The sequence below is a fragment of the Pleurodeles waltl genome, chromosome 3_1, assembly GCF_031143425.1.
Source record: "Pleurodeles waltl isolate 20211129_DDA chromosome 3_1, aPleWal1.hap1.20221129, whole genome shotgun sequence".
Classification (NCBI taxonomy): Eukaryota; Metazoa; Chordata; class Amphibia; order Caudata; family Salamandridae; genus Pleurodeles; species Pleurodeles waltl.
In genome coordinates this window covers 1,272,289,443-1,272,314,827 of record NC_090440.1, presented here as the reverse complement: position 1 = coordinate 1,272,314,827, position 25,385 = coordinate 1,272,289,443, and the positions used below count along the sequence as shown (strand labels likewise).

The following is a 25,385-nucleotide window of genomic DNA, read 5'->3' as shown; positions in this document are numbered from 1 at the left end:
AGTATCGGGTAATGCCCTTTGGACTAACCAATGCTCCCTCCATCTTTCAGAGATTTATGGACGCTATTTTTTCTGATCTCCTACACCATACAGTGGTCGTCTACCTGGATGACATTCTGATATTCTCTGTTCACCCAGAACAACACACTAAACATGTACTCCAAGTATTAGAAAGGCTTAGACAACATCATCTATTCTGCAAGCCAGAAAAATGCGAATTTGATCAGACTGAAGTAAAATACTTTGGGTATTGCATCAATCAAGTAGGTGTTGCTATGGATTCAGACAAGATCCAAGCCATTCTGGATTGGCCATCCCCCTCCTCCTTCAAGGAAACTCAGTGTTTTCTAGGATTGGCCAATTTCTATAGTCAGTTTATAGCCGACTTTGCCCAGCGAACCAGTTATATTATGCAAACCCTTAAGAAGGAAAGTCTACGGAAGGGTTTTTGTTGGACCAAAGATGCAGAATCCGCATTTCAAGAGTTAAAACATGCCTTAATTCAAGCTCCCATTCTACGGCATCCAGACACCACCAAACAGTTCATTGTTGTTACAGACGCCTCAGAAAGAGCAATCGGGCTGCCTTGCTGCAAAAACAAGATGATGATGGGTTAGAGCACCCCGTATTCTACCTTTCACACATACTATCTGACTCCGAACTTAACTATTCGGTTTTAGAACGAGAGCTACTCGCCTTGAAGACAGCTTGCACTGAATGGAGACACTTTCTAATGGGATCGAAAGAACCTTTTGAGGCACGGACAGATCATCGGAATTTACAGTGTTTGAGAAACTTTCAATGACAAAATAGTCGGCAGGATCGATGGGCTTTCTTTTTTAGTCAATACGACTTCTACATCACATAAATCCCTGGTTCCCAAAATATTTTGGCAGATGCCCTGTCACGCCGCTATCCTGAGTGTAGTGATTCTCCTGTGCAAAACCTATTTGAAAATAATAGGATCATTGGATTGGTACAATCGTACCTTGACAAAGTGAAAACTGAGTATTCCAACCTTGAAACAACGGAGATGAACAATTTACGACCACAGCTCCGTAAAGATCAGGATTACTACCATCATAAAAAGGCATTGTTCCTACCTACTAAAATAGTCCAAATAGAGGCCCTGCAAATGTGCCACGATTCCCCCATTGCAGGTCATCGTGGTATGAAAGCTACCTAAGACCTCCTGCTTCGCTCTTTTTGGTGGCCCACACTTAAAACAGACACTGCAAACTATGTGACTTCTTGTCCCATCTGTGCACAAGCAAAAACACCTCGTAATAAACCAGCAGGATTACTCCTTCTTTTACCTGTTCCACCAGGTCTGCGGCACACTATATCCACTGATTTTATGCACTTTTTGCCTCCTTCAGTTGGGAATTAGGTAATAATGTTAACGATTGACTCCTTCACGAAAATGGCCCATTTCACGGCATTAAGGAAACTACCTACGGCAAAAGAACTAAGTCCAATCTTGATTCGGGAGATCTTTCAGCTTCATGGCCAGCCGCAAGTCATTATCTCAGACCGGGGTCCCCTATACATCTCACATTTTCTGAGACAATTTTGTAAGACACTAAAAATAGAGGTAGCTCTATCATCTGGTTTCCATCCCCAAACTAATGGACAGACAGAACGTCTGAATCAAGGCCTTGAACAATACCTACATAGTTTTTGCAATGCTACGCAAAGCAATTGGTCTACGTACCTACCACTTGCCGAATTCTCATACAACTATTCGGTACACAGTGCCTCAAAAGTCTCTCCTTTTTATTGTTCTTATGGATTCCATCCGAAAGCCTTTCCTATTCCTCTTAAAGAAACATCGACTCTCAACCTCATATATCCGGCAACTACGGGGTATCCAACGTGTCATACATTTGAATCTTTTAGCTACAAAAACACGCATGAAAATAATGGCTGACAAGAAACGTTGTGAGGCCCGCCTTATCAGATCAACTATAAAGTCTGGCTTTCCTCTAAATTCTTACCTCTCCGATTATCCCAAAATAAGTTCAAACCTCGGTATTATAGTCCATTTCTGATTCTTCAAAAGATCAATCCCGTTTCTGTTTGTCTTCGTTTGCCTCAGACTTGACAAATACATCCTGTGTTCCATGTATCTCAGCTTAAACCCTATGTCCCTGATCCTTTTCGCAGACAATTCACCTGTCCTCCTCCTCAACTGGTTAACAACATGCCTGAATACGAGGTCCAGGAAATCTGTGACTCTCGAGTCTTCCGAGGTCGTCGCCAATACTTCATTCATTGGAAGGGCTACCCTAGGAGTGAATGCTCCTGGGAAGACGCATCTTCGGTTCATGCACCTCTCCTGGGAGCTGTGGCCCGTGTTAAGGGTCGCAGGGCCCGCCGCGGCCCTTTTCTCCGGCTGTGTGCTGTTCTTTTTGCTGCAGTGAGGCCTGGGGCCCGGGATTGGGCATCGGTCCTCGCCGCGCACAGTGCACGGCGTGGGTGTTGTTGTGGGGTGTCTGCGCCCCCCCTCACATCACACACTTACCGGGTGCCCCATTTCAGGGCCTTCTTTTCCTCCTTCTGATTAATGGAGCCATGCCTTCTCCTTCCCAGCACACCATGCACCTCTCTTTTTCCCTGCATGCATCTGTTCCCTTTTTGTTATGGTGTCTGTTCCTATCTGTTGCTATAGCCCCTTCCCAATCCAAAATGGTGGTGTTACTTCTTCCTGTCTATCACTTCCTGCCTAGGGGTATATAAGGGGAATCAATTCTTCCTTCATTGCGTTGCAACACTTCTGCTGTGGTGGTCACGCTCCGGCTGGTCTTCGCTTTGACTCCAGTTGTTCCTGTTTTTTCCTCTGCTTTCCAGGCTTCTGAGTGCTAATTCTTTGTGTCCTCCTTCTGATCCCGGGAGTTCCTGTTGGAGGTTTTTTCCCCTTGGGGTTTTTCCTCTGGGGCTCCTTCTGGAGGGCACAGACTGTGGTGGTGTACTATTGTCAACAGCACTGTGTCTACCGGAAGGGGTCGCCCCTACCTCGGGCAGAGTAGGACTTGCAGGAACCGGGGCTGCACACCATCCCTCTTTGATCCAGACGGTAAGCCAAGGGTGAATCGTGACAGTTACTAGTTTCTGGCCTTCAAGGAAAACTTCGTATATTCACACACATTGTATCAGACAATTTATTGTGTGTGTTTTTGGCAAAACATTTTTTTTTAAAGATTAACCTTAATGTTGAATTCTGTGCACTTTTCACATGCAAAGTATTGGTAAAGTGCGTATGGTCAACCTCCAAACAGCTATACACTCAAACAACCTAGTATTACCATATTTTACTTGTAAGTGCATAGGATAAGCAGAAGACCATGCACATGTTTGGAACATTTAAAAGAAAGGCAGTGGCCTGCACCACCCATTGTGGCACACAAAACAGTGGTAGTGAAAACTCCAAACCAGACCTTCTATAGGTACCCTAGCTCACACATTATTATTTATTTTTTAGACCATTTTTATTGAGCTTTTACAAGGAATGACACGGTATGTCCGAAGATATGGCCTAGTATAGTTTATAATCACATCACGAGTTGTAGGTATGTGCTCATGTTAGGCATATACCACATCAGGCTACTGATATGAGACCACATGATTGCTCAGTTTAAGTTATAAAGCCAACAACTATTTCAAACCATTTCTCCCACCCTCTCTTGACTCAGCTTTTGCTAATCACACATATCATCCGCAACTGGCACCTTAGAACTCCAGGTCACATCTAACAGTCCAGGGTGTGACCAATGCTACATTATACAGAAGGCAAAGGTTACAAAGGCTATCCATGGTTGAGGGCCCAGGTGCACTCTCCAACTCCTTTATGTGCAAATCTGGTAAGTTCATGTCCCTATGCCAGTATGCTTGTCTACAAAGACCAACAACACTTCCAGCAAAAGCTGTGCTATTGCTTCCTGCTGAACCTTCTCTGTTCCTCTGTTTACAAGGCAGGCCATCATCGATCGCCAGTGCAGTGCCACGCCCCTGTGAGCCAGCTAGAGCCCAGTCCAGATACATGTTACCCACCTTCTTTTCTGATCTGGGGGGACACAGTCCCAACATGCAGACTTCCACAGTGAGTATGTTTTGTCTCTGAAGTGTGTTCCATGTCCTCCACCACCCTAACTCCAAAACACTTTATATACGGGCAACTATATTCCACAAGTACAAAGTCAGCATCCAGTACAGTGTAGTGGGTGTATCGCATAGGATCAGTCTGCTTCGTGACGTTCACTCTATGAGGGTTAAGAAATGTTATGTGTAAATAATTTACTTGTGTGCATTTATATTTGGTGATCTGGGAAACCTTATGTATGTGCTCCAGGGACTGTTCCCTCTTCAAAAGCCCCTCTCACAATTCTTGCAATGCCACGAGGTCAGACAATGTCATGAGTAAGGTTGTTTTGTAGAGTCACACAATGAATCTAGCGCCCCCACCAAAAGTGAGCAGGGTCTGTAGTAAGACATGCATGTGCATTTTCTGAAGGGTGGTGTTCGCACACCTGAAGTAGTGATTATCACAATGATGCATATATCAGGAATTGTGTCTAGGGTAGAGCTTCATTTTCTACCAGGGCTTCCATTGTGCGCCCTAATTCTCACAGGAACTCAAAACTCTAGGGGATCTTCATCTCTGCATCGCTATAAGATACAGGAACATATCATCTCCATATGATAAAATGACAGATTCTGGGGGTCCCAGCAGGATCCCACTACCCACCCATTCCATTCCATTCTGATCACACTGGATCAAACCGTTCCACTGCCAGTGTGAAAAGCAACGGGGGAGTGGGCATCTCTAACATGTGTCCCAGTGCACTCAAAAAGCTTCAGAAATACCCTTGCCCATCTGGAACCTAGCCATAACCCACAAGTTCAATAGATTGGCCCATTTGGTATCATTTTGTCCACTAGAGGTTCTTTGAAAAAAAATCCTCCAAGGAATTTGCCATGGCCAGTGCCTCACTTTTTTCTGTCCACTTGATCCCAAGTTGGTTTCCGACAGCTTGTGTCATCACCACGATGCCATCTATGTTTCTTTGAGGTCGAGACCTTGTCCAGTCAGCAGAGTCCTGGCCACCCCTGTGTTATTTTCGCCAGCCTCGGAAGCCTCAAAAAATGGAGTGGCCCATCCATCATGATTTTGAGCCAAGTGGGGATAAAAGTGCATGCTGCACATTTGCCTCCCTTAGTGTGCTTTTGACTTCCAGGGTAAATCCAATGTGTAGTCCGGAAGGATAGCATCCTAAACCTGCATTGGGCCTAGCATGCAGGATCATTCAATATAACATCTCTACCCTGGTAGCGGAACAATTTTGTCGCAACCGTCCATGGATGGATACCTGGCAGGCACTGCCCTCTTCAAGCAAAGAAGGGAGACAACCAATCTGGCACTATCTCACTATAAGCCACTTTTTGAGCAAAGCCCCCTTATCATTGCCTTTTACATTCTGAGGTAGCTCCACGACTCGGTTGATATTTTCTGCAACTGTGTCCCTCTGCATTTTCTGCCCTTTTATCCTGTGTTTCCACTCTAAATGTGAGTTCTTTAGTCTGTTCCTGCAATGTCGCTGCTGCTGGTTGAACTTCCCTGTGGAGGCCTTCATTTGGCGCCATCCTTGAGGCCAACTTGCAATGATTGTCCCACAGGACACCCACGCCAATATCAACCTTGTCAATATTGTACTTCAGATCCTCATAGGTTTTATTTACAGCTTCAAGTATTTGGCAAAAAGAAATTACGGATTCGGTTGCTGTGTTTACCATTAGGGGACACCTAGTCCGATTGTTGTTTTCCTCCATGTGCTAATGGGTGCTATCTGTCCTGGATGCTTACCTGACACCAACACTCTTCACAGCCCTCATCCAACCCATGGTAACCCTAGATAGATGGGGACAGTGGTCAGCTGTAGTCTAATTTCCTTATATGTGCTGCTCTCATATAGCTCTTACATCCCCTGGGGCTACCTATGGGGGATCCAATGCTTATCATCCTATAGGCTCCCACAGACAGCATTCAATGCAGTACAGCTAAAATGTCCCTGTAGGGGGCATTCAGACAAGTGAAAATGTCCCACAGGTGCTACAGTCTACTCAGAACACAGGCACAGTTGCACCTGGCCCCACAAATCTTTCCTGTTCACAAGTGCCTCATGCTGCGTCAATCTCTAGAGCAGGTCACTGATTCTAAGCCCCAGGAAAGGCCTCTGGTCCCCCGCAGATGGACCCTGCTTCATGTAGACTCTTCCACTAGGATTTCACTCTGTAATCCAAGAGCCCACTCAGTCCTGGGATCTGTCCTACAGCTTCCCTATCTCTGGGAGCAGCCACTCTGGGATACACGCTGAGCAGCTCCTGCTGCAGCCTCATAGTGGCACCACTTTCACAGTGCTGACCAGTTCAGCTGCAGTCAGACCAAGGCCCACCTCCCACTCGAGATTGAGTGCTATCCCTGCCACCCCCTAATGCAACCATCTCCTGGGGCTTCCACCAAGTGGCAGAAGTCCAGGAGATCCCGGCTATGCTCAGGCCATACTCAATATGCCCAAGAATTTCAGCCTCACAGCAGATTGCCTAGGTGCCTATGTCCTCCACACCCAGTCACCCCAAGGGTCTGCTATTCCATGCCACATCCAGCAGCCAGTTAGTGCTGCTAGGATCCTTTTAGCATGGGATGCCTAAGGATAAATAATGGGGAGGGCCGAGCTCTAGGAGTTGATGTCCTTTTCGCCATCTCGGCAGACCATGCACCCATGACTGATCCACTTTGATGATGTACAATCTCACTAAAACGTAACAATTGCAATTGTAGTCAATGTTTGTTTTTTTGTTAGCAAGTACCCTTTTTGGAACGTAAGGCAAGGTGGATGGACCACAAACTTCCAGATTTTTTAAAATTACACATGGCTTACATTCAAGAAGGACTAAATGATAGTTTGACTACAGCAAGGCTGACTTCTAGGTATGCAAATCATGTCTAAAATACTTTAGACCTGATTTTGAATTTGGAGGATTGGATTCATCCTCCAACAGGGTCACACTCCATCAGGGTGACAAAGTAATGTGCTCCATCACTCCGAGAGAATTTGTGCTGAGAATGTAGAGATGTCCACCTGCCCAGAAGACATCTCTTGCACTTAAAGGAAATGCTGTCACAGCAGTTCATGAAAATGCATCAAAATCATGCTTTGCAGGTCCATCCATATGACGGTACCGCATGGCATTTTTCTAATTTCTGAATTATATTTTCAAAAACAAAACCCCTAAGCAGGATTTTGTTTTTGAAAATGAAAGAAAAAACAATGAGCCCCTCACCATGTATGTTTTCTCTCATGAGTTGGGGTCATTTAAAAGGTTTTACTTTCACTTACCACCACACTGTCAATGGAGTTAAGTGAAAGCAAAAACTTGCCATTTCTCGCCTACTTTAAATTGGATGAGTGGACAAATGACAAAACCTCAGACAATCCTTATTTGTGGAGACATTGGAGATGCACGTAAGGTGGGGATGGTTCCCCAGCCATCAAATTCTAATTCAAACCCTTTCTTTTTTAATTTTAAAAGATTTTAAAGCAGCAACAAACAGTCTTTTGAAGAGTACTACAACACAAACATTTTATGTTGAAGGAAATTATTAAAACATTGAAATTATAAAGGTAATGAGAAAATGTATTCCTTGACACGACTGAACCCATCTTGAGTCCCATTTGCAGAAAATACAACTGACACCTGGAAGCTGAACAAACCTGTAGTCAGTTGTTTAAATAGCTAACAGAAGAGCCCCAAATATCAAGTGTTTCTTGAGAGGTGTTGTTCTTTCCCTTACAGAATAGACTCTAGGCTGTTGCCCTGAACTTGATAAAATGGAAGGAGGCCTACACTGTCACACATATATGGAGCTATTACACGGGACTGCCACTTCATTTTATAGACCTTAGTCAGGCTGCAAGCAATTCCAGTAGAATAGGAACAGTACATAGAACTTGCTTCGAATGAGCTCAGAGGTGGGCCTAATAATATTCATGGTCATACCTCTGGTTGGGCATAAAAGTTCTGAACTGATTAATTATGATTTGATCATGTTGCAAATAATGTGAGTGCACAGTTGATATGTTTTGGAAGTAGGTCACAGGGAAAATTTTGAAAAAGTGTGTATGGATTAAGGAGGTTAAGTGAGCAAACGAGGTCATAGATTATGGCTGCTCACTAGGCACTAGACTTTACAAAGCATTGTAATAGGCCTATTTTAATGCTTATAGAAATTACATGAACAAATATAAAGTTCATTCCTCCCCTATGCATAGTAAATATCCCAACTATGAAGAAAATAAAATGTATTATGGCAAGACTGTAAAATGTTCTGTTTAATCTTTCTCTAAGCATTATGGTGGTCATCATGACATTGGCAGGGACAGTTAAAGTAGCGGTAATACTGCCACCAGGCTGGTGGTAATTACAGCCAAATTAAGACCATGGTGGTGAGAATTCCTATAGACAGCCAATCTACCACACCAGGGCGTTAACACCACGCGCCACTGCAGTGGCCACTAACAGCCAGGAGGAAGACAGGGTACCGCCCACCATATCATGACACTGCAATCCGCCATGATTTCTGGGGTGGTACCAACACCATCAAAAGCCTGGCGGAAACAATGCACAGAAAATGAAACACTCACCATCAGAGACACAGAGAAGAACAATGCCACCATGGAACCGGAACTGCAAGTCTTCCTGATGCTCTTCTACGCCATGCTCCACTTGGAACACCAATGCTGATGAAGATGACAACAGTGAGTACAGCCACCTAGCACACAAGGGAGGGAGGGAGGAAAAGAAGAGTGACTAACACACGCACAACACACACACACCATACACACAGCCAGTTGTGGAGGAAAAACAATGGCACAAGACACATGTCATAATAATGCAAGGACTACAGTAAGGTAGTACTGAGAATGTATTGAATGGAAACAGCCACCAAATGAACCAATTGGATAACAAAGAGATATGTACAATTGTCCACAAAGGGCCAATGCCCAATCCAAAGTACAAAGGGCCCACATGGCCACAGGGAAAGTCAAAGGCCCAACTGTTTTCCTGACAACATCCACAAAGAACTGTGCAGGGGCATCATTTTGGAAGTGGGCAGGCACCTCAGGAGGAAGTGGGGTGGGGGCCACCTCAGCTGAAGTCGGGAACTTGCCCACTGGTTCTTGAGGGGGCTCCATGCCCATTATCCTTTGCTCGGGAGTGCAAGGTCACAGCCACACAGATGGGATACTTGCCCACTGGTGCTGGAAGGGGCTCAATGCCCATTATCCTTTGCTGGGGAGTGCAAGGTCATAGTCTCTCAGGTGGGGTACTTGCCTACTGGTTCTGGAGGGGGAAACATGCCCGTTATCCTTTGCTGGGGAGTCCAAGGTCACAGACTCACAGGTGGGGTACTTGCCCACTGGTTCTGGAGGGGGCTCCTTGTACAGCAGTCCCTGGAGGGTGGCCGACATTCCCTCTGATGGAGGTGAGGGCTGCATTGTCTCACCTGGAGGTGAGGGCTCCATGACCAATGGTGGTGGTGGTGGTGTTGGTACCCTGCCAGACTCTGCTGGAGGTGAGGGCTACAGTGTCTCAGCTGGGGAAGGTGTCTCCTGGGCAGCATCTGCAGGAGGTGAAGGCTACTGTGTCTCAGCTGGGGATTATGCCTCCTTGGCAGCCTCTGCTGGAGGCGAGGGCTGTTGTGTCACAGCAGGGGATGAGGGCCCAGTGCCCAATGGTGGTGGTGGTACCCTGACAGCCTCTGCAGGAGGAGAAGGCTGCTGTGTCCTAGCAGGGGAAGGGGCCTACTGGGCAGCCTCTGTTGTAGGCGAGGGCTACTGTGTCTCAGCTGGAGGTAAGGGTTGCTTCCTTTTCATGGCAGGAGGCGAGGGCTTCTTCCCTTTCCAGTCAGGAGGTGAAGGCTTCTTCCTTTTCATGGCAGGAGGTGAGGGCTCCTTCCCCTTCCAGGCTGGTGGAGTGGGATCCTTCCCCTTCCTGGCAGGTGGAGTGGGAGCCTTAACGTTACTGGCTGGTGGAGTAGGATCCTTCCCCTTCCTGGCAGGTGGAGTGGGTGCCTCCACTGTCCCCCTGGACTGTTTGGCTGAGTTGCTGGGCTGGGTCATTGGCACCCTGCTCTTACTGGCAGGACGGGAGAAGAAGAGGGAGGGATGGCATGGAAAAGCTTCTTAGGGACAGTGGGGCGGGATGAGGATGAGGAAGGAGGGATGGGAGTGGAGGTTGATGGAGTGGTTGTTGGAGGAGTACATCTGCTGGATTTGGGTGCAGGTGCATGGGCAGTGTGCTGATGTGAAGTGGAAGGCTGTTGGGTGTCTGAGTGCCTGTGTTTGTGTTCTTTAGGAGGGGGGCAGACAGGGTGGGAGAGGACATAGGGGACACGTGGATGGACGCTTTGGAGGTGTCTGCAAGTGAGGTGTGTGTGATGCTTGGTGTGGTGATGCTCGTGGTAGATGTTGAAACATGCAGGTGTGAGTGTGGACGTGACCGTGAGGGAGGTGAAGGAGGGGGACACAGTAGGGGCTGTGGATGTGGTTGTGTGTGCAACTGTCTGGTGTTTGCGTGAGTGCTTCTGGACTGAAGTGTGGTGCCTGTGTTCGACTGTGCAACTCTTGTGTGATGTTTTGTGTGCATGCTCGTCTGTATGTGTGCATGGGATGGGCTGGAGTAGAGGAGACTGGAACTGGGAAGTGGTTGTTGGAGGGAGGACGGTAGGAACAGTGACAATGGCTGCAATCAGAGAGGAGGCCAGAGCCTGAATTGATCTCTGTTGGTCCGCCAATCCACCGTGGATGCCCTCCAAGAATGCATTGCATTGCTGCATCTGGGATGCAAGCACCGGATGGCATTCACACTGGTTGACTGCCCTACAGAGATGGATATCAGGAGGTCAATAGCCTCCTCACTTAGGGCAGCAGGGCTCACTGGGGCGGGGACTGAGGTGCCTGGGGCAAAGGAGATGCCCACCCTCCTGGGTGAGCGGGCACAGGCAACTCGTTGAGGGGCTATTCGGAGAGCAGTGCTAGTACAGGGGTGGCAGCTGTACCGGCAGCTGGGGTGGTCACAGAGGTGTTTACCACCACCAGGAAGTGTCCATCGGAGGAGGTATCCGAGTCAGTGTTGTCACCACCTGTCTCTGCAGTGGTACTCCCCTCAACGTCCGTCCCACTGGTTCCCTCGGCGTTGGTGGACTATGCCTCCTGGGTTCTATGGGATGCAGCTCCCTCCGTCACCAGTGCCCCTGCTCTTCCGCCAGATGATGCTAATGCACACATGAACAGGATGGCAGAAGGAGAAAGGGGGTAGGAGGGAGAGAAAGTGAGCACTGGGTCAATTACAGCACCAATACCACAGTTGGCATACACAGGGATCAAGATTGAGCACTATGCATTGCACTGGCATTCAATTGGCTAGATGCCACAGAAAGATGAGGGCCAACCGCCGACAACTGCACACATCCTGGGACCCACTAAGCCATGTCTGACATGGAAGTCAACCTAGCTAGGTTACCTGGATTTGATGTACACCCATTACCCTTGAGCTGGATCACTCTTCAATTTCTGACCTAGCATTAAGGGGCACCGACTAACTCACACCCACCACCTGATCCCATGCCAACTACCAATTATTTTTGTAACACCCACTGTACTCACCCTCTTGTGGCTGCTCTGATGACCTCAAGTGCCCATCCAGCTCTGGGTAGGCCACCGCCTGTATGCGGGCAATCAGGGGGTTCAGGTTCCAATGGGCACCCCTTCCTCTTTGGGAGGCCATCCCCAGCTGGGCCTCCACAGTCTTCTGTGCCCAGCATCTCAGATCCTCCCCCCATTTCCGACAGTGGGTGTTCCGCCTGCTGTAGACCCCCAGGGTCCGCATGTCCTTGATGATGGCACACCACAATCCCTTCTTTTGATGGGTGCTGACCTGCAGAGGTGATACAGACAGGAGGACACAATTACACATACAATCCAGCCTATCACTCATATGGCCCACCAATCCCGTTTCCATCTCCATTGGCACACTCATCAACCGGTGCCCACCATGTACACCACCATCAAACATTCCCCCGATGACATGATGCTTGCACACACATCTCCATGCATCCTTCCCACATTCAATGTGGTCTGAAGGCCCATACAGCAGTCCATACTGAGGTATGTCCCCAACCACCAGTTGCTCAAACTCCTCTGAAGTGAAGGCAGGGGCCTTTCCCCGGTCACACAGGCCATGGTAGGTTCCAGGCACTAGTCACAGCAGCACACACAGTGTAGTTCTTGTCCTGTGGAAAGTCAGGAAATAAGTGAGGATTTAGATAGAAAATGGCAGTCACGTCCGCTGCGGTGTACACCGTCCCCGCCAGCACAGATCCCCTTTGTCCATTGTACTCCATAGAGCCCCATATGAGCCAATGAGGAATTGCATGGCGGTGTAAGACCACCTTCCACCACCGCAACAACAATCAGATTATACATAACTGCGTCATTGCCTAGATTTGCAAATACATTGCCATTCCCACTGCCCCATCATATTGATGCTGTATGTACACTGAGGTGATGGTTCCATTGTTCAAATTGTGTCCCTTAGATACCTACAGCTGCAGATGAATAGGAGGAGGAGACAACCCCGTGTACAGACCCCTGGTGGACTTGGCCACACTGGAGGACAGGCACATTATACTCACCTATAGACTGGACAGAGCTACAATCACAGAGCTGTGTGCCCAAATGGAGCCTGACCTGATTTCAGCTATCCGTCATCCCACTGGGGTCCCCCCTCTTGTGCAAGTGCTATCAGTGCTCCATTTCTTGGCAACTGGTTCTTTCCAAGTGACAGTGGGCTTGGCAGCAAGAATGTTACAACCAACGTTCTCATTCATGCTGGCAAGGATATTGTCTGCCTTGGTGAAACACATGTGCAGCTACATTGTTTTCTCCAGGTGGAAGATTTGGCCACGGTGATGGCAGGATTCTCTGCAATGGTGCATATCAGCAGTATTGACAAACAAATGACAGTGGCTGCGCAAAAAACTTTGCACTTCCTTGAAATAACAGCTAAGCTGCTATAGTTATAATGCTATATCATCATCATCACTTTACTTCATTTCGGTAAAAAAACATACCATAAAAGTACAATACATAACGATCCGAAAAGGAGATTATAAAAGAAATGACAATAAAATAAATAACAAACACTAAGAAGAGAGATATTAAAACCAAGATAAAACAGACATATGAAAAGAAAAAAATCTCCAATCATATAATACTTAAAAAACATCCAGTCCAGGAAAATGTCAAGCTAATAACATACACCGAAATACAATAAATATACACTGTAATACCTAAATCTAGGAACAACTACCTAGTCTTATTCTTTAAGATCGCTAATCTAAAACGCCATATTGATTCAAGAAATTTTGCCACAGGATAGACTATTTGTACAGATGAATCAGATTTAAAAATTCTCTTGGCTAATAAACAATTCCTAAAACCCATTTGTTTGCATAGGGGACTGATCCAAAAGGCACTCTGTTTGTCATATGCGCAACATTGAAAAAGGACATGTAGAACAGACTCTTCGTTCTTACAGGGAGTGCAGAATTATTAGGCAAGTTGTATTTTTGAGGATTAATTTTATTATTGAACAACAACCATGTTCTCAATGAACCCAAAAAACTCATTAATATCAAAGCTGAATATTTTTGGAAGTAGTTTTTAGTTTGTTTTTAGTTTTAGCTATGTTAGGGGGATATCTGTGTGTGCAGGTGACTATTACTGTGCATCATTATTAGGCAACTTAACAAAAAAAAAAATATATACCCATTTCAATTATTTATTATTACCAGTGAAACCAATATAACATCTCAACATTCACAAATATACATTTCTGACATTCAAAAACAAAACAAAAACAAATCAGTGACCAATATAGCCACCTTTCTTTGCAAGGACACTCAAAAGCCTGCCATCCATGGATTCTGTCAGTGTTTTGATCTGTTCACCATCAACATTGCGTGCAGCAGCAACCACAGCCTCCCAGACACTGTTCAGAGAGGTGTACTGTTTTCCCTCCTTGTAAATCTCACATTTGATGATGGACCACAGGTTCTCAATGGGGTTCAGATCAGGTGAACAAGGAGGCCATGTCATTAGATTTCCTTCTTTTATACCCTTTCTTGCCAGCCACGCTGTGGAGTACTTGGACGCGTGTGATGGAGCATTGTCCTGCATGAAAATCATGTTTTTCTTGAAGGATGCAGACTTCTTCCTGTACCACTGCTTGAAGAAGGTGTCTTCCAGGAACTGGCAGTAGGACTGGGAGTTGAGCTTGACTCCATCCTCAACCCGAAAAGGCCCCACAAGCTCATCTTTGATGATACCAGCCCAAACCAGTACTCCACCTCCACCTTGCTGGCGTCTGAGTCGGACTGGAGCTCTCTGCCCTTTACCAATCCAGCCACGGGCCCATCCATCTGGCCCATCAAGACTCACTCTCATTTCATCAGTCCATAAAACCTTAGAAAAATCAGTCTTGAGATATTTCTTGGCCCAGTCTTGACGTTTCAGCTTGTGTGTCTTGTTCAGTGGTGGTCGTCTTTCAGCCTTTCTTACCTTGGCCATGTCTCTGAGTATTGCACACCTTGTGCTTTTGGGCACTCCAGTGATGTTGCAGCTCTGAAATATGGCCACACTGGTGGCAAGTGGCATCGTGGCAGCTGCACGCTTGACTTTTCTCAGTTCATGGGCAGTTATTTTGCGCCTTGGTTTTTCCACACACTTCTTGCGACCCGGTTGACTATTTTGAATGAAACGCTTGATTGTTCGATGATCACGCTTCAGAAGCTTTGCAATTTTAAGAGTGCTGCATCCCTCTGCAAGATATCTCACTATTTTTGACTTTTCTGAGCCTGTCAAGTCCTTCTTTTGACCCATTTTGCCAAAGGAAAGGAAGTTGCCTAATAATTATGCACACCTGATATAGGGTGTTGATGTCATTAGACCACACCCCTTCTCATTACAGAGATGCACATCACCTAATATGCTTAATTGGTAGTAGGCTTTCGAGCCTATACAGCTTGGAGTAAGACAACATGCATGAAGAGGATGATGTGGTCAAAATACTAATTTGCCTAATAATTCTGCACTCCCTGTACATCCCATCGGGCATAACTTAGACTTATTGGTGGAATTAGACCATTTATAAGTTAAAGAACACAGAGAGAGGGACCCTAGTCTAAATCTAATGAAAAGGGCACGCGCAGATGGAGAAAGTGCTGCATACATAAAGGGCTCGAGCTCATAATGACATTTGAATAGCAAAATGCTATCAGACATAGAGAAGGACACAACTACAGCCAATTGAACAGTTTGAACTTTGAACCAAAAAGCGTCCTTCAATGTCTGGACAGCATTTTTAGGAATAGAAGAGGGATCCTTCCAGTAGTACCCCAGAACGAGATGCAATAAGGACCGTTCATCATAGGCACACCAATTAATTTTAGTGTTAAGGTTAGGGCCCACCAGATTGGGCAGCCCACATCTGAATGGAATGAGGGTGTCTGATGACCATAGCCGAATCCAAAACAGGAGAGGCCTTAAAGCAGCAATCTGGTTAGTTGGAAAGAGATTTAAATCCATTCAGATAGGCAAAGATGGGGTGCTAGAAGGAACTTTTAACAACATCTTCAAAAACTGATTTTCCACCCTAACCAGATTCTCCAAATCGCAGTGACCCCATAATTCAGCACCGTACAAAGCCCCCCCACCCCGTCTTGTGATTTGTATATTTCAAGAGCAGGAGTCATAGCAAAACTGGGGGATCTGGTTACAAATCTCACAATGCCACCCGCCCTTTGCTTCAGTCACATTAGTGATTTCTGGAGATGGGCATGCCAGTGGTGTGAATCTTCTAATTTTGCACCTAAGTAATCAAAAGTGCCCACTCTTTCCAAAGAAGCACCTTTTAAATAAACAGGTCTCTTCATTTTCTGCTTTTTGTCCCCAAACACCATGTATTTCATTTTTTATGAACTGATTTCCAAGCCATGATCTTTGCAGAACTCCATGAACCTTGCAAGCAAGCTTGAAAGGCCCATGGCTGTTCAAGAGAGTAGCAAAGTGTCATCAGCAAATAAAAGACATGGGAGCTTCTGCCCTCCCATGCTAGGGGCATCACCAGGACAATCCAAAAGGTAGGGAATGCAAGCATTGATAAATAGGAGAAAGAGGGTGGGTGCAAGAACATAACCCTGTGTCACACCATGAATAGTGGGAAAATGCTGGAGTCAGATCACCTGCCGGGCCCCATCTAACTTTGGCACAATTGCAAGAGTAAAGATCTTTAATTATATTAAGCATGGAGCCGGGGACTCCAGCTTTACTCATAACTTCCCACAGTTTGGGACATGGGACAAGGTCAAAAGCAGATTTCAAGTCAACAAATGCCACAAAAAGGTGGCCTGAACCCACATCTATGATCTTCCACTTTATAGTAGTAAAGCGGAATACCTGATCGATGGTACTGACCTTGTCTCTGAACCCTGCCTGAAGATGACTTAATACCGGATTTTCCACTATCCAATGCTTCAGCCTACTTAACAGCTGATAGCAGAATATTTTTTGCAGATTGTCTAGTAAACTGATAGGTCTGTAGTTCCCTGGGAGATTTTTCTCTCCTTTCTTGTAAATGGGCACAATTATTGCCTCCTTCCAGGAATCCGGGTAAGACCTGGTGGACAAGGCAATATTCGCTATCCTGTTAATGTACCGGGTACATTTGGGAAAATCTGATTTATACAAATCTGAAGGAATGCCATCTGGCCCAGAAGCCTTCCCTGATTTTTGGGCAAGAATTGCCAGCTCAGTTTCTTTTAAAGTAAAGGGAGGCAGAGAGATCACAGCAGGGCAGCATGGCAATATCTCTCCGGGGCTGGTGGCAACGGATTCCAGAGTGGAGCCATACAACTCCTTGAAGTGAGTAAACCAGATATCAGTAGCAACATGGCATTTTGGGACAGATGAAAGATTTGGGTCTCTACGTGAAACCAGAAGCCAGAAAAGTTTAACATTGTGCGTCCTAGCCGCCTCGGCCAGATCACCGCATAATCTTTCCTCATGCTTGAGTTTGCACATCTTACATGTGGACACATAAGTTCTTCTTGCTCTCACAATGGCTTCCCGATCCTTTGACTTTAACGCTTTAGTCAAGAGACTTTTGGCCTCACGACACCTCTTGTCAAACCACTTGCTGCTAGATGGAAGGGAGGAATTCCTTTGATTCGTAACAGTTTTGGTAAAGAGCTCCTTAAGGGCCACAAAAAGGACTACGTGAGAAGACATAACTTCCAGTGAGGTTAATGCAAAATGATTATAAAAAAGCTGGTGTCTAGAGACTAGGGCACGCAGTTTGTCAATTAACATGTTGGACTTCTGAAACGAAACCCATCTCACAACGCGCCTGTTGCTAGACAACTTCAAGGCTTCATGAGCATTAGAAACAAAGAGAGACGGAGCTCCTGCAAAAAGAGTTCTGTCATATACAATTTGTAAAGGCGGGTGATCACTAGTATGCCGTGGGCCCACTTTCACATCTATTATGGAATGGCAACATAATCCATTGTACTACTATATAGGCCCCTAAAAAAAGTTGGTCTGGCAGGAGTATCAGCTGGAAACGACCATTACCAAAGTGAAGACCATGTGTTACTGTAAGATCTATTATCTGTGACGCCCTACAACAGGCAGTGAATAACACTGGTTGGGTTAAGAGAGGGGGAATATTCCACACTTCATCTTCAGCCTGCGTTGACTCGGCAAACGCCGAGTTGAATTCAATTTGCGCATTAAGGTCACCTGCAATGATAATACGATGTTTAGAACGAAAATCAGATATAAGATTATGCAGGAGATCTATAGTAGCAGACCGATTATTAGGAGGACCTGGTCTATTGTAGATATTAATACATAAGACTGGAGTGCCTGAATTTGGCAGTATTGCTAATACCAAAATATCAAGGGAATCTACAGAGATCTACTTTACTTCGCCCTCCCTCAGTCGTCTTAACCCAGGTACATAATCCCCCTATTGCCCTACCCATGGGAGTCTGCATAGCATTTTTTGTAAAGGAACAACACCCTTGCCTGTACACACTTTCTGTAGCCCACGTTTCCTAAAACATACAAATGCAAAAGGGTTCAATATAAGCCCCCCATTCGGAGTCAACTAGTTTACTTTTAATGCCTGCCACGTTCCAGGACAAGAACTTCCCTGTAACATATGCAGCACTACAGGTAGCTTCACAAAAATCAACATACGGTGCGGGATTAGAGTTCACAGTAGAAACAATTTGAGGATCCCGTAAAGTATGAACGCCCAAACTTGTCAAAGTTTTTGAATGTGGTAAAGTCTGTGAGTCAAATCCAATACTAAAATTGCAAAGACTGGGAGCACATAGTCAATCATTGTCTGAGGTACAACCCCTGGAGCGCAGAATCGCATGCACTAATACGTTTGGAAACAAAGCCAGTATCAGGCTCCACAACTGGACTGGATGTCAGGCCAGAGGAAACAACATGGCCTGTTACATTGGATGGTACCGGCTTAGTCATGTTTGATCAAGTGGACAAACTCATGCTTGACAAAGTGAAACTAGTGTCACTGAAAAATATATCAAGTTCCTTCCTTGTGTGGTGACGTGCTTCCATCTGCAAAAGGTCCGTGACTAAAACAGGACTTGCAAGGTTGAGTTTAATGATATCCCGCCCACCAGAACGGCCACTCAGCTGTATGGCCGATACAATATCGGCATGGATAATTGAGCCACAGTCTCTGACATGACGTATCCAATGCGAAACCTTGTTGATTAAGGAAAATTTGTCTTCCCTCGATTGTACTGTAAGTGGAGGAACATTACACATATAAATGCAGTTTCGATTGGTCATATAAGTGGACTGGCCAGATGCTGATATAATGTCCTGATTCCGGTCAATATTAAAAGGAAAAGATATAGGTTTTGCCAAAGATGGTACAGCATTTCTACCATAATGAGACCTGTGAATGGGGCCCTGAGCAAACTCCAAGTTCATCGACAGATCTGCTGGCAAAGACGCAGGAACCGAGGGATAGTTGCGTAGCAATGACGCTGGCTCCAAAACACACGGAGGAGGTGGTTCTGGTTTCTTGAGAAGCTTGAGAACTTCAAGCATTAAGCACTTCAAATCTCCTACTTCACGCTTTAAACTAGAAACTAGTGCTGAAAGATCTTCTCTAGGAGAATCGCGATTGGAAGGCACAGGGATTGAAGGGGTCTGTTGGGCGCTAACCGAATCTAGATGATCCAAAACAGAGAAACGGTTTGAACAGGAAATCCCATGAAGAATAGAATCAGTGGCTATAACTTCCAAATTAGACTTGGGTGCAAGAAATGATGGAGAATTAGCAATACGGGACAGGCTTATAGGAGCAAGAGCTTGAGATGGAACTCTCGGGGGCTGGGCATCAATAGAAGAATTAGTTCCAGTTGTTAAAAACGGCAATAAGGTTCCTGATTTCAGCCTCTTCCGAACATTGCTCTCTTTTTTGTTAAGAATTAGCTCCACTTCTTCTATTAGATTATAGATTTCTCTAGACACGCAATTGGTATGGGGTTACGTGACTCTGTTGGGTTTAGAAATTTTGGATTTACCAGGGCCCAAGTCGGGACTAGGTCTCACCTTGCGTTTTCCCATTCTGAACAAATAAAAAAACTCAGCACCAATATGGGGGCAATTTAGAAAGGAAGGTAAGCACAAATGTATCAAAATGCCCCAAACCGTACCTTGGGGCCCAGAGGGGGAGCCCAGTCCAACCTCGAATGGTCCCTGTCAGTCACAGAACAAGTCAGTCAGTGTTCGGAAAGCACAGCAGATAAACCAGGACTCCTCGGGCATCACTAGTCACCAGCGAAAAGCAAAAATAAAGAAGTGTGGCGCAGCCCAGTCTCTTCCAGGCGCTGACAGGTGCAGGACGGGCCCGCCCTTGGCCCGGGCTTCGACCCGGGCGCGTCCCGCGAAGTGGCGCACTTTGAACGTTAAAGGGGCCTGGAGGTCCCCGCCCCTGGATCAGCTGGTTGCCTTCTGCCTTCTCCACCACGCTATATCACGTGGGTGCCAAGCAATACCTCACCCAGCCACTTAAGGTGCAAAATCCAGGTTGAGAAACAACCCAATCTATTAACATCAAGTATCACAGCACACCACTGAAAAGTCCATAAGTCAGTCCTTTGCAAGAATCATATCTCAATGCAGTATACTTCATCAAGAATATTTTTTAATTAATTGGTTAAATTGTACATCTCCAGTGTAGACCACAAGAGTTCCATGTGCGCAAGACATCCTTCAAATGAAAATACAGCCAACACGTGTTTCGTCAAAAATACTTTTTCAAGGCTGTAAAACAAAAACATATGAAGCAAAATTGCATATCATATTGTCAACACTGTTGTCTGACATGAGTACCAATTAAAAAAAAAAAAAAGTAGACATACTACTTTTAGGACCATGCAGGTATATACTTGGACTTAAAATGAAAACCAAAACACAAAGGGGTCTCCTTCATGTGAATGTGACGAAAGAGAAAATAACAATGTGCTTATTGAGACCCTGTGAGGGAAACAAAACATATGAAGTGCATATATGGCAACCTTATAGCCCAAAGTAGTTTGTACAAAACACATACAAATGGTGGCACATCATGTTAAAAGTAAACAACAACCGAGTGAACTAATGGTATGAACACACAACTAAGTGAGCAATCACAAACCAAGCGAACACCACTAAACCTACCCGAAATGCCACGAAAGCGCCTAATCAGAACGATATAAAGATGGATTCAAATGTCCTCCAAATGTCTTATAATGTCAGCAATACATCAACTTCAAAGCATAAGAATGTAATAATGAAACGACCCTGATAAGCCTGGAAAAAAGGGGCAGTAGTAAACATGACACTAAAGGTAGACAAGAATAAGTTTGTCTTATCAGAGACACCAAATAAACAAACGAGTCGAACAACAGAGCTCTCTAAATGAAGGAATAAGTCAGCCAGTTATGTTAGATACGAGCAACGATAAAGTGAACTAAAATATTCCAAACTCCACAGCTACGTCCGTACACAAGAAGGGCTATTTTAAGTATCGAATAGAACAAAGAGAAGCGTGCTGTCACCCTCCAAAACCTACCCATTAAATAAACTCCCAAAGGGAAGCGGAAAAATACTACTAAACAACCCAGCAGTCCTAATTAGCATGGAACAGGCCCCCACTATAAATAGTTGAAGAAATACAAAGTTTGCGCGTGGCAAAAGTCACATGATTTTATAGCCACTGCCGGCGCGTAATATTGGGTCTAGGGATCCAAGAGCACACATTTATAACAAAAATGTCCGACAAACCCAAAGGTGCCGGCTCGTAATGCTGAGTAAAGGCATAAAAGGGCACACAGTTATAATAATCATGCCCACCACACCGAAGGTGTGCTAAACTTACCGTCATCATCCTGTGCAGCACTCATCTATGCGAGAAATGCGGAGCTACCGCTCTCGTGTGTCAGCCATTTTTAAGGCTGGACCCCAGCCTCATAGTAATCAAAATAGAAAAAGGACTAAATAAGCGAAACAGGTGTAGAAAATACCAATAACCTCTGGTCGCCATCTTCAACCGCGCAAAATGTTCTAGAATGAAAGCAAATTAAAGTAAAAAACACGAACCAGCCTATCTGCCACACATTTAAAGGAACAGCAATTGAACCATGGTCAACCTAGCAATAAAATAGGAAGATGAACTATACTAACAACCGAGGTTTAAAGGTGAAAAATACCCTCAGTTGTCATTAATAGAGCATGCCCCACGGTATTTAAACTGTTAGCAAGACAAAGAGTCAATACCCAGAAAGGACAGTGATGTGAAGAGACCCATATGTGTATTACAGCAATAAACGCCAAAGTAATACTAACATAGTTGTAAGAAAATAATAATAACCACAACATGATAGGAATTGCCAAGTTTTCTAGGGTCAGAAGAATCATACAGTATGGATAACATTAGACTAGAATCATATATGCCACCCCTACCCAAAAACAAGGGGGCCTGTACAATAAAATCATGATACATAGCTGAAATAAAACCATACAGTTAGTACTCATCAGAAAAACAAGTAGCAACATATACTAGTAATAATACATATTACATATCCTTATGCAGAATTATTATGAAGAATACAGTCTTGAGAAAATCAAATTAGAAAAGCATCAAAAGCATACACAGCATATTATTCCAAAAATACATGTAGGTCTTTCTCTGTGTTCAACCCTACCTCAACAGCTCTCAACCTAATTATCCATTTACTCTCCAGCTGTCTTAACATCAGATTTTTGTCCCCACCTCTAGGGCAGGTGCCTATAGTGTCCATGCCATGCACGGATATGTCCAATACCTTTCTCTGCCCATGTGCCAAATTATAGTGCTGTGCGAAGGGATAATTAGTGTCATTATGTCGTATGGCCCTGATATGTTCCTGGATCCTCTCCCTAAATGTCCTAAATGTTCTGCCAACATATACATGATTACAAACACAAATTAGGCAATATATAATGAATTTAGTGTTACAATTCATAAATTTGGTAATCTTATACGTTCTGTTAGTATGGTAACTAAAAGTAGAGATTTTATCTTTCACATAATTACAAATGCTGCATCGCCCACACTTATAAAAACCATTGGGTAAATTAGGCAGCCACATCTTCTTCACTGGAGAGGGTGGTAGATAACTATGACATATCTGGTTCCTAAGGGTGCGTCCCCTACAATATACAATACATGGTCTATTATTAATTCCCTTACTCAAGGTATTGTCTGATAAAAGTAATGGTCAGTTTTTGCAGCATATCTTATAAATCTCAGGACATATTGCACTGAACAGGAAAATCAAAGATAATTTCATTTTTTCCTTCCCTGTGTTCTTTTTCTTATGCTTGTTGCCAGTCCACAAAGCGGTGCGATTGGTATTCGAGAGTAAGTTAAGCCTATTCACTAGATTAATTCTCGCTTTTGTATTTTTAAGCAATTTCTTGGGCTACCCCCATGCTAATAGTCATTGTTCCATAAGATTTAGTTGACGTGAAAAAGACCTCATCTTGACTGCAATTGCGTCTGATCCTAATTGCTTCACCATATGCTACTGCATTGATCTGTGATCTGGCATGGGAACTTGAAGCTTGTAAAATGGAATTACATGCAGTTGGTTTCCTGTAGATTTTAGAACAGATCTTGTTGCCCATAACAGAAAGAGTTATGTCCAAAAAGTCAATCTCTTTCTCACTATGGGTACTAGTGAATTGAATATTAAAATAATTAAGATTTAGATATTGAGTAAACAAATCAAGGGATCTGACATCACCTGACCAAAACATTAAGACATCATCTATGTACCTCCCCCAATATAAGATGTGTTCAGTGAGTTCCAGCGGGCAATCGTGCCAAAGATGCTGTTTTTCAAAATAGCCCATGTATAGGTTGGCAAAAGATGGAGAAAATCTTGTCACCATGGCAACGCCTCGTGTCTGAAGGTGCCAAGCACCATTGAGTGTAAAAACATTATTATCCAATACTGTTTCAAGTAGATCTATCAACAAATTAGTGTGTTCAAGTAGAGTAACATCTCTTAATTCAAAAAAAAAATTGTATAGCTTTGATGCCTTTGTCTCTTGGAATACTGGTAAGGAAACTACATCCAAGGTGACCAAGATATGACCACTGGTCCAATCATAATCATTAACCTTGGAAAGCAAGTCTTTAGTATCTCTAATGTAGGATGGTAAATTCTGTACATATGGTTGTAGAAACACATCAATAAATTCTGATAGGTTCTCGGTTGGTGAGCCAATTCCTGATATTATGGGTATCCCCGGTGGAAAGCTCCCAGTTTTATGTATTTTAGGGAGAATGTATGTATGAGGGAATTTAGGGTTGGCATTATAGATATACCTGTATTCTCCGTCCGTTAGTAAACCCCTTTCTTTCCACACACACAATTTCTCATGTATTAGGCAATTTATTTATTTTATTGGGTTATAAGTCAATTTACAATAAGCAGTAGTGTTGCTCAATTGTCTGTCCATCTCCTTCACATAATCATCTCTGTTCATGAGCACAATGTTCCCCCCCTCCTGGATAACAATGTCCTGTGTTTTAGTTAAGGTACAAATCGCCTCAGATTCTAGTTTAGTAAAGTTGCGTTTCAAAATTTTACTTTTTTTGTTGTACAAGTCCTCTAATCTATATAAGTCCAGAGTCATTTTATTATAGAAAATATCTATAACATTCCCAGATGGTATCGGTGACATCAACTTAGAAGAAGGTTTTAAACCACTATCAACGTGTCCAAAAGGGTCAATATCTAGTTCAAAAAGAATGTCTGTAAGTGTAGGTGCAAGGTTGTTGTTCTTGTCATGCTCTAAAGATAGCAAAAGTTGCACATCTTTAACCCCTTCGCTGCCAGGCCTTTTCCCCCTCCTGTGCCGAGCCTTTTTTTGGCTATTTGGAGCAGTTCGCGCTTAGGCCCTCATAACTTTTTGTTCACATAAGCTACCCACGCCAAATTTGCATCCTTTTTTTCCAACATCCTAGGGATTCTAGAGGTACCCAGACTTTGTGGGTTCCCCAGAAGGAGGCCAAGAAATTAGCCAAAAAAGATAAGGTGTTGAGAAGCAGTGGTTATTTGCACATCTCTGAATTCCGGGGTGCCCATACTAGCATGTGAATTACAGGGCATTTCTCAAATAGATGTCTTTTTTACACACTGTCTTACATTTGGAAGGAAAAAATTTAGAGAAAGACAAGGGGCAATAACACTTGTTTTGCTATTCTATGTTCCCCCAAGTCTCCCGATAAAAATGATACCTCACTTGTGTGGGTAGGCCTAGCGCCCGCGACAGGATATGCCCCAAAACACAACGTGGACACATCACAGAAAACAGAGCTGTTTTTAGCAAAGTGCCTACCTGTAGATTTTGGCCCTAGCTCAGCCGCCACCTAGGGAAACCTACCAAACCTGTGCATTTCTGAAAACTAGAGACCTAGGGGAATCCAAGATGGGGTGACTTGTGTGGCTCGGACCAGGTTCTGTTACCCAGAATCCTTTGCAAACCTCAAAATTTGGCAAAAAAAACACATGTTCCTCACATTTCTGTGGCAGAAAGTTCTGGAATCTGGGAGGAGCCACGTATTTCCTTCCACCCAGCGTTCCCCCACGTCTCCCGATAAAAATGATACCTCACTTGTGTGGG

The 25,385-nt window shown here is 44.5% G+C and overlaps 1 long non-coding RNA gene across 1 annotated transcript in view; it reads right to left on the bottom strand.

Moving 5' to 3' along the window:
• Positions 1-21,676, bottom strand: part of LOC138285084 (uncharacterized) — a 97,650-nt gene extending 75,974 nt beyond the window's left edge. Inside the window, exon 1 of the long non-coding RNA XR_011201516.1 lies at positions 21,589-21,676. This is a non-coding gene — a long non-coding RNA (uncharacterized lncRNA). The remainder of the gene's footprint in view (positions 1-21,588) is intronic.
• Between the last annotated feature and the right edge of the window lie 3,709 nt (positions 21,677-25,385).